Below are 15,430 nucleotides of genomic sequence, written 5' to 3'. Positions count from 1 at the left end.
AACAACAGACTGGTTTCAAATAGGAAAAGGAGTACATCAAGGCTGTATATTGTCACCCTGCTTATTTAACTTATATGCAGAGTACATCAGCCAAGTGTCAGGCTGGATGAAGCACAAGCTAGAATCAAGACTGCCAGGAGAAACGTCAGTAACCCCAAATATGCAGACACCATTACCCTTATGGCAGAAAGCGAAGAACAACTGAAGAGCCTCTTGATGAAAGTCAAAGAGAGTGAAAAAGCTGGCTTAAAACTCAACATTCAAAACAGGAAGATCATGGCATCTGGTCCCATCACTTCATGGCAAATAGATGGAGAAACAATGGAAACAGTAACAGACTTTATTTTGGGGGCCTCCAAAATCACTGCAGATGGTGGCTGCAGCCATGAAATTAAAAGACGTTTACTCCTTGGAAGAAAAGCTATGACCAACCTAGACAGCATATTAAAAAGCAGAGACATTATTTTGCTAACAAAGGTCCATCTAGTCAAGGCTATGGCTTTTACAGTGGTCATGAATGGATGTGAAAGTTGGACTATAAAGAAAGTTGAGCACCGAGAACTGATCATTTGGAACTGTGGTGTTGGAGAATACTCTTGAGAGTCCCTTGGACTGCAAGGAGATCCAACCAGTCCATCCTAAAGGAAATCAGTCCTGAATATTCATTGGAAGGACTGATGCTGAAGCTGATACTCCAATACTTTGGCCACCTGATATGAAGAACTGACTCACTGGAAAAGACCCTGATGCTGGGAAAGATTGAGGGCAGGAGGAGAGGAGATGAAAGAGGATGAGATGGTTGGATGGCATCACCAACTAGATGGATATGAGTTTGAGCAAGCTCCAGGAGTTGGTGATGGACAGGGTGGCCGGGCGTGCTGCAGTCCATGGGGCCGAAAAGAGGCGGACACAACTGAGTGACTGAACTGAACTGATATCCTTTGAGACTGAAAATGAACAAAAGATTTCACTGGTAACACTTTTATCATGCTCAGAGGAGAAAAGTTTTCAACAGATTTGGAGTCTTAACTCCCTTGGGCACAAATATTCAAGGTGTTTTAGGTCACCCCGCCAAGAGGAACAACTCCACGTCCAAGGTCAGGAGGGGCAGCCGTGAGGAGATACCCCTTGTCCAAGGTAAGAGAAACCCAAGTAAGACAGTAGGTGTTGCGAGAGGCATCAGAGGGCAGACACACAAACCATAATCACAAAAAACTAGCCAATCTAATCACATGGACCACAGCCTTGTCTAACTCAATGAAACTAAGCCATGCCATGTGGGGCCACCCAAGACGGGCGGGTCATGGTGGAGAGGTCTGACAGAATGCGGTCCACTGGAGAAGGGAACGGCAAACCACTTCAGTATTCTTGCCTTGAGAACCCCATGAACAGTAGGAAAAGACAAAATAAAAGGACACTGAAAGAGGAACTCCCCAGGTCGGTAGGTACCCAATATGTTACTGGAGATCAGTGGAGAAATAACTCCAGAAAGAATGAAGGGATGAAGCCAAAGCAAAAACAATACCCAGCTGTGGATGTGACTGGTGATAGAAGCAAGGTCCGATGCTGTAAAGAGCAATATTGCATAGGAACCTGAAATGTTAGGTCCATGAATCAAGGCAAATTGGAAGTAGTCAAACAGGAGATGGGAAGAGTGAACATAGACATTCTAGGAATCAGCGAACTAAGATGGACTGGAATGGGTGAATTTAACTCAGATGACCATTATATCTACTACTGTGGGCAGGAATCCCTTAGAAGAAATGGAGTAGCCATCATGGTCAACAAAAGAGTACAAAATACAGTACTTGGATGCAATCTCAAAAACGACAGAATGATCTCTGTTCGTCTCCAAGGCAACCCATTCAATATCACAGTAATCCAAGTCTACGCCCCAACCAGTAACGCTGAAGAAGCTGAAGTTGAATGGTTCTATGAAGACCTACAAGACCTTTTAGAACTAACACCCCAAAAACAGATGTCCTTTTCATTATAGGGGACTGGAATGCAAAAGTAGGAAGTCAAGAAACACCTGGACTAACAGGCAAATTTGGCCTTGGAATATGGAATAAAGCAGGACAAAGGCTTATGGAGTTTTGCCAAGAGAACGCACTGGTCATAGCAAACACCCTCTTCCAACAACACAACAGAAGACTCTACACGTGGACATCACCAGGTGGCCAACACAGAAATCAGATTGATTACATTCCTTGCAGCCAAAGATGGAGAAGCTCTATACAGTCAGCAAAAACAAGACCGGGAGCTGACTGTAGCTCAGATCATGAACTCATTATTGCCAAATTCAGACTTAAATTGAAGAAAGTGGGGAAAACCACTAGACCATTCAGGTATGACCTAAATCAAATCCCTTATGATTATACAGTGGAAGTGAGAAATAGATTTAAGGGACTAGATCTGATACATAGAGTGCCTGATGAACTATGGAAGGAGGTTCGTGACATTGTACAGGAGACAGAGATCAAGACCATCCCCATGGAAAAGAAATGCAAAAAAGCAAAATGGCTGTCTGAGGAGGTCTTACAAATAGCTGTGGAAAGAAGAGAAGCAAAAAGCAAAGGAGAAAAGGAAAGATATAAGCATCTGAATGCAGAGTTCCAAAGAATAGCAAGGAGAGATAAGAAAGCCTTCCTCAGAGATCAATGCAAAGAAATAAAGGAAAACAACAGAAAGGGAAAGACTAGAGATCTCTTCAAGAAAATTAGAGATACCAAGGGAACATTTCATGCAAAGATGGGCTCGGTAAAGGACAGAAATGGTATGGACCTAACAGAAGCAGAAGATATTAAGAAGAGGTGGTAAGAATACACAGAAGAACTGTACAAAAAAGATCTTCATGACCAAGATAATCACGATGGTATGATCACTCACCTAGAGCCAGACATCTTGGAATGTGAAGTCAAGTGGGCCTAGAAAGCATCACTACGAACAAAGCTAGTGGAGGTGATGGAATTCCAGTTGAGCTATTTCAAATCCTGAAAGATGATGCTGTGAAAGTGCTGCACTCAATATGCCAGCAAATGTGGAAAACTCAGCAGTGGCCCAAAGACTGGAAAAAAAAGGTCAGTTTTCATTCCAGTCCCAAAGAAAGGCAATGCCAAAGAATGCTCAAACCACCGCACAATTGCAGTCATCTCACATGCTAGTAAAGTCATGCTCAAAATTCTCCAAGCCAGGCTTCAGCAGTACATGAACCGTGCATTTCCAGATGTTCAAGCTGGTTTTAGAAAAAGCAGAGGAACCAGAGATCAAATTGCCAACATCCACTGGATCATCGAAAAAGCAAGAGTTCCAGAAAAACCTCTATTTCTGCTTTATTGACTATGCCAAAGCCTTTGATTGTGTGGATCACAATAAACTGTGGAAAATTCTGAAAGAGATGGGAATTCCAGACCACCTGACCTACCTCTTGAGAAACCTATCTATGCAGGTCAGGAAGCAACAGTTAGAACTGGACATGGAACAACAGACTGGTTCCAAATAAGAAAAGGACTCTGTCAAGGCTGTATACTGTCACCCTGCTTATTTAACTTATATGCAGAGTACATCATGAGAAACGCTGGGCTGGAAGAAGCACAAGCTGGAATCAAGATTGCCAGGATAAATATCAATAACCTCAGATATGCAGATGATGATGACACCACCCTTATGGCAGAAAGTGAAGAGGAACTAAGAAACCTCTTGATGCAAGTGAAAGAGGAGAGTGAAAAAGTTGGCTTAAAGCTCAACATTCAGAAAACGAAGATCATGGCATCTGGTCCCATCACTTCATGGGAAATAGATGGGGAAACAGGGGAAACAGTGGAAACAGTGTCAGACTTTATTATTTCTTGGGGGTGCTCCAGACTCACTGCAGATGGTGATTGCAGCCATGAAATTAAAAGACACTTACTCATTGGAAGGAAAATTATGACCAACCTAGATAGCATATTCAAAAGCAGAGATATTACTTTGCCAACAAAAGTCTGTCTAGTCAAGGCTATGGTTTTTCCTGCGGTCATGTATGGACTGTGAAGAAAGCTGAGCGCCAAAGAATTGATGCTTTTGAAGTGTGGTATTGGAGAAGACTCTTGAGAGTCCCTTGGACTGCAAGGAGATCCAACTAGTGCATTCTAAAGGAAATCAGTCCTGGGTATTCTTTGGAAGGACTGATGCTAAAGCTGAAACTCCAATACTTTGGCCACTTCATGCGAAGAGTTGACTCATTGAAAAAGACTCTGATGCCGGGAGGGATTGGGGGCAGGAGGAGAACGGGACGACAGAGGATGGGATGGCTGGATGGCATCACTGACTCGATGGACGTGAGTCTGAGTGAACTCTGCGAGTTGGTGATGGACAGGGAGGCGTGGCGTGCTGCGATTCACGGGGTCACAAAGAGTTGGACACGACTGAGCGACTGATCTGAACTGATCTTGCTTAACCCAGCCTCCCAGGGAAACAGACAAAGCTTAATCCCTGGGTCAGAAAGACCCCCTGGAGAAGAAAACGGCAACCCGCTCCAGTACTCCTGCCTGGAGAATTCCAAGGCCAGAGGAGGCTGGAGAGTCCATGCGGAAGAATGGGACACAGCTCAGCGACTAGCCACCAGCAACAGCTAGCTGCATATACGCTGCTCTTCTCTCACGCCCCCTCCTCCACCCCCGTCCGCACGTTCACACTCTCACCTCAGGGTCACTCTCCCGATGCTCCTTCCACGCGGACATCCAGAGCCCTTCAGGTCTGCTCTCACCACTTCCCTCAGGTCTCTCTCAGGAGCCTCACCTCAGGAAGCTGACATCCTCTCCCAGTGTTCTGAACACTCTTCATCTTCTTCCTACAGTTGTCACGACCGGCCTTCTACCTGTTTATGTTCTGCTTCTCGCACTAAGATGTCAGCCCCTTGATGGCAGCAACTGCCTTTTGTCTCTGAAATCCCATCACCTAGGAAAGTGCTTGACGACAGAAGGCACCCAAATGTGTGCTGAATAAATTAACAAACAACCTTACAACGTATGTCACATGCCTATTTTACAAAAGAGAATGCTGATTTTCAGAGACAATTTACCTAAAGGCACAGAGCAAATAAGTCCCCAAACACATCTGAGAGAGCCAATACTCTACCCACTGACTCACTTCATCCTGTGCCATAGAAGGAAATTATAAGTACAGGTTAAGAAACAAAGATGTAAAAGAAAGAATCGTTATATGAAAGTATCAGACCACTTTTCTGCTCATCACTAGAGCATTTCACATCTTTGATTAATCTCACGTATATATTATAGAGGTAGTAAAGAATCTGCCTGCCAAGCAAGAGACCCAGGTTCGATCCCTGGGTTGGGAAGATCCCCTGGAGAAGGGAATGGCAACCCACTCCAATATTCTTGCCTGGGAAATCCCATGGACAGAGGAGCCTGGAGGGCTACAGTTAACAGGGTCGCAAACAGTTGGACATAACTTCTTCTGTATTCCCTACAGAGTAAAGGCTAGCTACACAGACATTTAACAAACATTTCTTTGATATTTACACCCACAAAGACTTGAAGACTCCTGTAAGGAGATTTTAAGCATCATCAATAAATTATACTCTTTCAAAGGATTTCAATTTGCAACTATGATGGAGTACCTGGATCCAGACTCCTTCCTGCTCCCACCCGCCACCAACAACCAAAAAATTGGACGGCAAAATGGCAACACCTTTTAGTCACGGGACCACCATCAGCACAGGACTGGGAAGAGGTGACCTCCACACGTGCACCAGCTTTCTCAGCCTGGAGGCACACCCTGGACCATGTGCTTTGAGGAGCTCAAGCAGAGCAAGGCAGGCTTGTGAAGTAGGAAGTCCAAGAGTATGAGAAGGCTTAGGAACCTAAAAACCAGAGTTCCAGAAAGGCGGGAGCTGCATGAAGAAGGATCTCCAGAAGTCAGCACAGAAGCCTGCTTGAGTCTAATGACGAATAATAAGCTGTGTGTGCACACTGTGAATCTACAAGGGCAGGAAAGAGTGACCCAAGGGCCGTATGCTACATAACCCCGGAGCTCACTCAGGGCTGGCAGAGAGTCAGACCAGCGCGAACGGAGAACATATCACTCTTCAGTGAAAACTATGGCGGCTTCATGCCTTAATAATGGGGTGAAACAAGTCTGAGAGTCGAAGGATACAGCTAGGGTTGATCTAACTTGGACCAATTAATAGCAATCAACAAATTAAAGTTCACCATTTCTAGGATCTAACAAGAAATTACCAAGATGTGACCCAAAAAAAGAAAAAAAAAAAAAGGCCTATAGAAACAAATAATGGAATTAATGAGCTAGGACTTAAACAACTATGATATGAGTATTACACATATGACCAAGAACTTTTTAAAGGAACATTAATGGACAAATAAAAAAGATGCAATAGCAAATTGAATCCAACAATATATAAAAATACATCATGACTGAGGGTTATCAAAAGAATACAAGGCTAGTTCAACACTGAAAAAGCAGTGTAATTCACCATATCTACTGATTAAAGAAGAAAAAATATATGATCACCTCAACAGATGCAGAAGACGCCTGTGACAATATTCAGTACCCATTCATGATAAAAACTCAGCAAACTAGAAACAGAACTTTATCAACTTGATAAAGAACACCCTTACAATTACAAAAACAAAAACTATAAAGAACATCATGTTAACGGTGAAAGAAGAATGTTTTCCCCCTAACATCAGGAAAAGGTCCACTTAGGTCCTAGCCAGTTCAATAAAGAAAAAGAAATAAAAGGCATATAGACTGCAAAGAAGAAATCAAACTTCCTGTATGTGCCAATGACATTACTGTCTACAAACAAGAGCCCACGTAAGTTTAGCAAGTTTGTAAGACAAAGGAGAGGAAAGTGAAGTCGCTCAGTCGCGACCGACTCTTTGCGACCCCATGGACTGCAGCCTGCCAGGCTCCTCTGTCCATGGGATTTTCCAGGCAATAGTACTGGAGTGGATTGCCATTTCCTTCTCCAGGGGATCTTCCCAACCCAGGGATTGAACCCGGGTCTCCCGCATTGTAGACAGACGCTTTACCGTCTGAGCCACCAGGAAAGTATGTAAGACAAAAGGTCTGCATAAAATAATTCAATCCTATTTCTACAGACTAGCAATGAACAACAGGCAACTGAAATTTTAAAAGCATCATTCACAACAGCACCAGAAAATATGAAATACATATTAATCTTATTTTAAAAACATGCAAGATCCAATGACTAAAATCTACAAAACACTAACAACTAAAAAAAAAAAAGTCGAAATAAATAGAACATCATAAATCATGTTCATGGCTCAATATGGCTAAGCTGTCAACTCTACCCTAAGTGATCTACAGATTCAATACAGGGCCAATCAGAAATCCTGGCAGGATTCTTCTAAAAAAGATGATTCTAAAATATACTTGGGGGGAATTCCCTGGAGACCCAATGGTTAGGACTTTCACTGTCAAGGGACCAGATTCAATCCCTGGTCAGGGAAGTAGGGTCCCACAAGCTTTGAAGTGCAGCCAAAAAATAAATAAACATAAGTAAGTAAAACGTAATTGGAAAGGCAAAGCAACTAGAATACGCAAAGATAATTCTGAAAAATAACTCAATTAGAGAACTCATACCACCTGATTTCAGGACTTACTATATAGATACAATAATCAACAGTGTGGTAAAAGAAAAATGAGAGACAGACCAAAATGACAGAATCCAGAATCCAGGAACAGACCCACACATATATCATCAAGTGGCTTTCAGCAAAGGCACAAAGGCAATTCTATGGAGAAAGATGTCTTTTCAAAACACATTGCTGGGAACAACTACACACACCCACATGCAAAAAAAAAAAAAAAATTAATCTCAATCCACACTTTGCACCATTAGAAAAATTAATGATTCAAGTGATTCATAAACCTAAACTGTAAAATTTTGAACTATAATAATTCTAGGAGAAAAATACAGAGCAAAGTCTTTTTACTTTCAGGTGGGGCAGTAATAAGAAGACAACTAACTTGAAAAGTTTAGAACTCTAATCCAAAAAGATACATGCCCCCCCGCCATGCTCATAGCAACACTATTCACAGAACTATGTCCAAATGTGCGTGTGCCCACGTATACACACACACATGCAATGGAATAATATCCTGATTTTTTAATTAACTACAAAAAGCTATTTGGAGGACAAACAGGAAAAGCTGAATATGCACTGAATACAACAGAATTGTCCAAATGTCATCATTATAATTAGTTATACAGAACAAGGCTTAGCACACTTTTTCTGTGAGACAGTAAATATTTTCAGCTTTGTGGATCACAGGGTGTCTTGTAACTGCTGTCACTGTAGCACCAAAGCAACCACACACGATATGGAAACAAAGCAACACTGCTGTGTCCCAATAAAGAGTAATTAAAAAAAAAAAAAAAACAGCGGGGCAGATCTGGTCTGCAGGCCATAGTTTGTAAACAAAACTGGTGACAGAGAGCAGAGTGGTGGCTGCCTATGGTGAGCTAGGCAGCAGAGTGAGGGGTGGAGGCAGAACTCTCTGGAGAACACAAAGGAACTTTCTGGAGTGATGGAAACATTCTATACCTTTATTGTGCTGTTAAGTTACATGCATGAATATATTCGTCAAAACTTGTCAAACTCTGTACACTTAAAATGGGTGCATTTTATCACATAAACAGCAACTCAACAAACCTGATTTGTTTACAAACTGTACTCTTTTCAGGTGACATTAATGATGGGAAAAGCATACCCTTTGCAGTCAGAATAAAGTGAGTTCAGATTATTCAAATTTTAGCACCAAAATTTAAAACTATGTGACCACTGTCAAATCATTTTCATGGGTGTTTCCCCCTCCTGAAAGTGTTACTCACTCAGTCATGTCCGACTCTTTATGACCCCATGGACTGTAGCCCGCCAGGCTCCTATGTCCATGGAATTCTCCAGGCAAGAATACTGGAGTGGGTTGCCATTTCCTTCCCCAGGGGATCTGCCTGATCCAAGGAACCTGGGTCTTCTGCATTGAGGCAGATTCTTTACCATCTGAGCCACCAGGGAAGCCCTCCTAGAATGAATCAGTAAGTCCTGCCTCACTGATTTGTTTCAAAAATGAAATAAATGTAGGACTTTCCTGGTGGTCCAGTGGTTAAGACTTCACGCTCCCAATGTAGGGTTCAATCCCTGGTCTGGGAACTAATACCCTACATGCCACACAGCTCAGTCACATATAAAATGCAAGACACACAGTATAACATCTGACACATAAGAGGCACATTCCCTGATTTGAGTAAACCTTTTTTTAAGAAAATGAGTCAGTAAAGATCAGACAGTGACTAGCTTCTTTTGTACACTTCTGAAACATTCTGACATTCTTTGTTCACTGTTTATTGTGGTTTCACCTGACTTCAAGTACTGGGATCCAATGTCAGTTCCTGTGATTTCAGAGTAATGTGGGTCTCCCAGCAAGCACTGAATTTAGAAAAATATCCCATAACAAATGCATTGTAAAAGGAAATCTGCAAAGAGGCGAAAGTGAGAAGTATCCATTTCCCTAAGAAAGGCAAAAGAAATGGTATAATATTTATAAAGAAAAAAATCAATAAACCTCATTAGATGTTTTCCCATTTTATACTAGGATTTGAATTTGATCCAAACCAGTAGCCAACCAACAAAACTACAATAAGACAAAGCACTTGTGCAGTGTTTTACCTCCGGAGTTTCTCACTGACAGTAGAAGGAAGGAGACTGGATGACAATATCAAATTTGTCCTTATAAGTAAGGATGCTAAGTCTGAGACACATGAAGTGGCCTCCTCAAGAACACACTGCCAATAACTGGTGAAGCTCAGGAAGTCAGCCATGCGGTCCTGGATCACACGCTTTCAGCAGACATCACCAGCAATTGCCTTGGGTCGATGGAACACTACATTGCCTAACTCCAAGGTACTTTTCCTTTGCTTGACATCTTCAGCTGTCTAGAAGACTAACTCATTACAGTGCAACATACTTAATTCCTAACCATTCAGGAATAACTAGCCTTTTGAAGTGGTAAAGACGATTTCTGTGGCCAAACACGGGCTTACGACAGGATCGTAAGTGAAACTTCAAAAGGGCTGATTACTAATAGGAGAGCTTACTGAGGGACATAAATGGTAAATCCCTTCTCCCCATGCCAACAGCCACATCAGGCACTCTGACACCCACCTTTCCAGGGCTCTGAACACAGCTCTGAAGAAGTAAAGGAAAATACGCCACTGTCCTACACAAACACTCGTAACAACCAGCGTATCTCGGTATCAGGCCTCCTGGTGCCTTCTTTGAGCGAGGACGGACCAAGATGGGTTACCTACCCATCTTCTACTCAGTCTGTCCCCATCAACCCCTGCGGACTACAGGACCACAAATGCGAAGACACGTGAAGGAAGCTAACTTCTTTCCACCAACAGCTTCCTCCTCTCTCCCCACAGACGGAGGGTAAGACAGCCTGACAGTGACTTGGGAGCACAGCTTCCAAATGGATGCTTGTCCCCACCAGTAATAACCCTGTGTATTCAAGCACACGGCAACGTTAACTTTAAAAGGGAATTATCAAAAGTCCAAGTGGGTTCATCTAGCTTTGTCAGCTTTGGTTTTTCCCCCTCCATCTGTGAGTCTGGTCAAATATAATTTTTAAAGGTTTACTGTAATCCTTCATGATTAACTTTTTGCCTTTATTTTATTAAAAAATGGAAAGATGAGATTCAATATACAGAAATGCCACGACAGGTTAATATTTCTGGAATATATCTATTCCACTTGATATTGTGAATTTTCTAAATACGTTGGTATAACTGATTTAAATCACTGCTTCCTCCCACAAATGGTGGCACCTTCAAAAGCGTTTTTGAAGAGGAAGTAATACCACCTCTGTTAACCCACAGGCCAGTTCCATTTTAAGCAAGATTGAGAAATGCAGTCATAATCCATATCAACTATTTTTCAAAATTAAGGTAAAATAAGGAAGAAGAGCTGGAAATACATAACTCAGATACCCTACTCCAAGTCTTGAAAACAACCCATTTCTGACCATTTCCTAAACACTGTAAATGCAGAGTTCTGTCCTACTGAGTCACACTGCCAGGCCCACTCAAAGATTAACAACTGATTGAGAAGATAAAACTGCTAATTCTATTAACGTTCAGCTCAACTTCACCTTTTAAAAAATTGCATTTAAGACTCAATTCCCAGAAGCATTCCCTCTTTTTTTTTTTAACTGTTATACTAGGGGCACTACTTTTATAGAATTAACAAATCAAAACATAACAAATAATTATATATATTACTATCAGTAGGAATACCACATATTATTTCACAACAGCCACTATGTATTTCTTTTTTAAAAAAAATTAATCTTAATTGAAAGCTAATTACAATATTGTGGTGGTTTTTGCCACACATCAAGATGAATCAGCTACGGATGGACATGTGTCCCCCATGCTGAACACCCCCCCCAACCTCCCTCCCCACCCCATCCCTCTGGGCTGTCCCACAGCACCGGTTTTGAGTGTCCTAAGAAGCGTTCCCTCTTTATGTAAAACAGTGAAACCAGTATGCTCAGATGCATCAGACTTTTAAACATGCTTTAAATCATTCAAAAAAGTACCCAAATCACTGTCATTACAGCTACCAGATAACAGGCATACTATGACGATCATCACACAGCTTCATTTATTTCTAAGAAGGCTCTAAAGTATGTTACTATACCTTTCACGGTAGGAAGCCGAAGCTCAGAGGGGATAAGGGACCTGCCTGCTCAAGGCTACCCACCTAGTCAACGGAAGGGTGGGGATTTGAATTCAAATTTACCTAATTTCAAAGAATGTGCGTTCTTCTACACTGTGCTACCTCCCCAGGTCACAACAGAGGTATAAACAGGCAGGGGAGTGAATGAATGGATGTGCCGGGCAGTCTTAGCCATTTCAACAAAAAAGGGAGAAATTTCCCCAATCAGAAACCACTTTACAAAATCCACAGCACACGATTTAAACCTCGATTCTTTTCAAGAAGTAATTAACGGGTTAACAGGAAAGGTCAGACATCCTTGTATGAAGTACAGTAAATCGCATTACAGGCCTGCAAGTAAGCTGTCACCGTGAACGAGTCCTCAGGTTCAGCGGTCCTCTGCGTCCCATGTTCGGGTGAAGTACCAACCAAGCCACTTCACCCAATACAAATACCTCCTGAGCACCTGTGCTAAGACTCCTTCTGAGCAAAGAGGCACACAGCTGAGACTCATCACAGCCCTCCGGAGTCAACAGGCTGGAAAAGGAGTCCATTTATATTACATATGCAGTAACTAGTCGTTAGGCAAAAAAAAATGAAGTGCAAGAAACCCTAAAAAAAAGATATAAAAAAAAATGAAGTGCAAGAAACCCTTAAAAAAGATATGTATAACATGCTATCAGAGAGGCAGAGGAACTGATCTGCTTGTCACTTAAGGTTCTAAGCAGTGTTTGTTTACATTTTGTCCCTCCCTGACAACTCCTTCCAACCTCTGTCAACCCCTCCTCCCAGCCCCCACCCCACCCCCTACACACAAGCCATCTAAAGCTGCACAACTTTGGGAAGGAAAACCCAAAGGGCAAGGATTATGACTCCTAAAACCAACCTTGTGGCTTACTTCAAAAATCCAAGCTTATGCCATCAGGACATTTTTCTTTAGCTTTGGCAGGTGAACACAGTTGCAAAATGAGGCCAAAGAAACCAGAAAAACCCAGGGCACACCTCACATCGGTCACTCAACAGGAGAAACCAATCCAAAGGCAAACTGACCCGCACGGTGTTTGGTTCGAAGTTTACTTGTTAATTTAACAGACGGCAAAGGAATACAAAACAATTGATAGAAACACATTCTGGTCATTTTCTTCCACCACGCAATTTGACAGACATTTATGCTGGATCCACCGTGGGGATTTAAACAGAATCATTCTGACTTCATAAGCCAAATGAACTGAATTCAGCAGAACGAAGCACCCAAAGCTTGACAACAGGGCTTGCCGTCTGCAAATCCCCAAGAGACCACGGAAGGCTACGGGACTGTAACAATGATTTATCACAGCTCCTTTACAAACTTGCTGAAAATGATTCTTCCAAGTGATTTTTCCAGCGTTTATCCTGATCTGGGGGATGAAACGATTTAAAAACAAATAGAAAAAGTTACTTATGAAAATAAAACGGGGGAGGGGGTTGCTGAACGAGAAAAAAGGCACCGTTTTTTACTTTAGTTCCGTATGCCTGCGGCAACAAACTCTCAAAATAACTTCACTGAGGAGTGTTAAAAAGCTCAGACTGAACACCAAGTATTGCTCAATCCAACTTACATTTGTGAACTCCTGAGTTCACAGTTAAGATCTAGAAAACTAAATGCTACGGAGTCATTTTGTTCTAAGCACTATTACCAAAAAAGAAAAAAAAAAACCCTATCCTTTCTTCTGATAGAAAAACTCTTGAGGACTTCCCCCATATTTATTTTAAAAGTTTAACCTACTGGTTGACTTTGGTGGGGGGGAAGAGGGGGGAAGGAAAAGGGGTTCAGTAAGTGGTATTTACCAAAAAAAAAAAAAAAAAGTATTCTCTGGTTTCAAAGTTTGGCTGCACTTGAACTCGACGAGAGCGGAGCCCAGGCCACGGTCCCAAGGCGGGTCCCGCCGGGCTGCACGTCTCCGACCCGCGCGGGCGCTCCGGCCGCGCCCCCGGGAGCAGGCGCCCAGGGCGCCCCCGCGAGGCCGGCCCGGTCCGGCGTGTTTACCGCTCGCCGCAGCCCCCGAGAGCCGCTCCCTCGAGTCCTCGGCACTTGTTCGCCGGCTCCCGGACCGGTGGGACCCGCGGAGCAGCCGCAGCTCCCGGGGGCGAAGGGCGACTGCGGCCCCCGCTCCCGGAGGAGCCGACCCGGAGGTCCGGGCCCCGCCAGGATGCCTCGCGGGAAGGGGGCATCGCAGCCGGTTGGGATCGGCCGCGCCCCCCCAACCCGGGAGCGGAGGCGGCCCCGGGGTTGGGCTGCGGGAGCGGCGAGGCGCGCCGCGGCCCCGGGCAGACAATGCGTGATGGGGGGCCCGGGCTGAGGCGCGGGGAGCCGGGGGGCGATCCCCCGCGCCCATGCATCCCAGCCCGCGCGCGCCCCCGGCCGCACCCCAGCAGCCCCGCGCCCCCTCCCGGAGCGGCCCGCGCTCCCCGCCGCGACCCCTCCTCTAACCGCAAAACTTCCCCCAACTCCGCCGAGTTCAGTCGCGCTCTCACCGTGCGGTGCCCGGGGCTCCCCCGCGGGCCGAGCTGGAGCAGCTCCGCACCTTGGCCGCGGAGAAAGACAATAAGCGGCCGCTCCCCCGGCGGCGGCTTGGAAACTGCGGCGGCCGAAGCGAGGAGCGGGAGCGGCGACCTCGGCGGAGCCCAGCAGCCTCTCCGCAGCTGCTCCGGCTCGGCGCGAGCCCTCCCCACAGCCCCAAACAGCCCGCGCATGCGCCGCGCGCCGCTCGGGAGGTGGGCGGGACACCCGGGGGGCGGTAACGCCTCCGAGCCCGCCGTGAGTGACCGCGGCGCCAGGAGCTGCGCGCCGGGGTTGCGCGGCAGAGCTGCCCATCAAACCCCTCCCGGCTAATAGGAAGGCGCCTGGGCGGCCCCTCAGGTTGCTAAGGAAGGCTGAGGTTGACCGCAGCTGCTGCGCTGCGGCGAAGTGATCAAAGTCGGGTGGCTGGTGGAGGTGCCGACTGATATGCTCACCCACCCTCTCCTCTGCTCCTCTGTGTCAGGGTGCTCACCTGAGCTGCAGCACTTACCATAACACACCCTGAGATGATTTACTCTTCTCTTTCCCTCCCCTTGAAATCAGAAAGTGGGGTCTTTTCCAGAGAGTGGAGCGCAGTGCCTTTGAGAGTCGCTGCTAGGTATTCAACAAGTGTTTTAGTTAGATGGGTCGCTGGCGTATGATGGCATCGGGATTCTGACAGGGTATTCCGTGAACTTTGGGCTTTTCACTGCAAATCTTCAAGTTGCAAGGACATAAAAAATCATCTGGTCGCTTTTGAGAAACAAAATGTGGTCTTCTTGGTACACGAAGAAGCTCATTTTGCAAGTTGTCAGTTTTAGTGTATATTGGGGAGAAACACCTATCACATCAAACGATTATTTCATTTATGTTGTTTCTTAGATAAAAATGAATCTACTTAGAGAAAAACTTTACGTAAAAAATGGACACAGTTTATGTGAACTTCATATAAGTTCAGAGATGTGCAAATTGATTGTAATCAAAGCAAGAACAGCGGTTACCTAGAGAGAGAAGCATTATTGGCTGGAAAGTGTAGGGCGGGTGCTGGGCACGTTTGGTACTTTGATCTGGATGGTAGATAACAAAGGTATAGACTTGGTGAAAATTCATCCAGTGTACAATG

General features: G+C 44.5%; 1 protein-coding gene across 6 annotated transcripts in view; it reads right to left on the bottom strand.

Annotated features, from left to right (window-relative positions):
- Window positions 1-14,508, bottom strand: part of AKAP13 (A-kinase anchoring protein 13) — a 321,642-nt gene extending 307,134 nt beyond the window's left edge. For all 6 annotated transcript variants that reach the window (XM_018066002.1, XM_018066004.1, XM_018066003.1 and 3 more), the window contains exon 1: window positions 14,283-14,508. The gene's annotated coding sequence lies outside the window, so the exon portion shown is untranslated. The remainder of the gene's footprint in view (window positions 1-14,282) is intronic.

Source organism: Capra hircus, chromosome 21, assembly GCF_001704415.2.
Source record: "Capra hircus breed San Clemente chromosome 21, ASM170441v1, whole genome shotgun sequence".
Classification (NCBI taxonomy): Eukaryota; Metazoa; Chordata; class Mammalia; order Artiodactyla; family Bovidae; genus Capra; species Capra hircus.
Note: the sequence above shows the minus strand (reverse complement) of the source record. Positions and strands in the feature narration are given on the sequence as shown.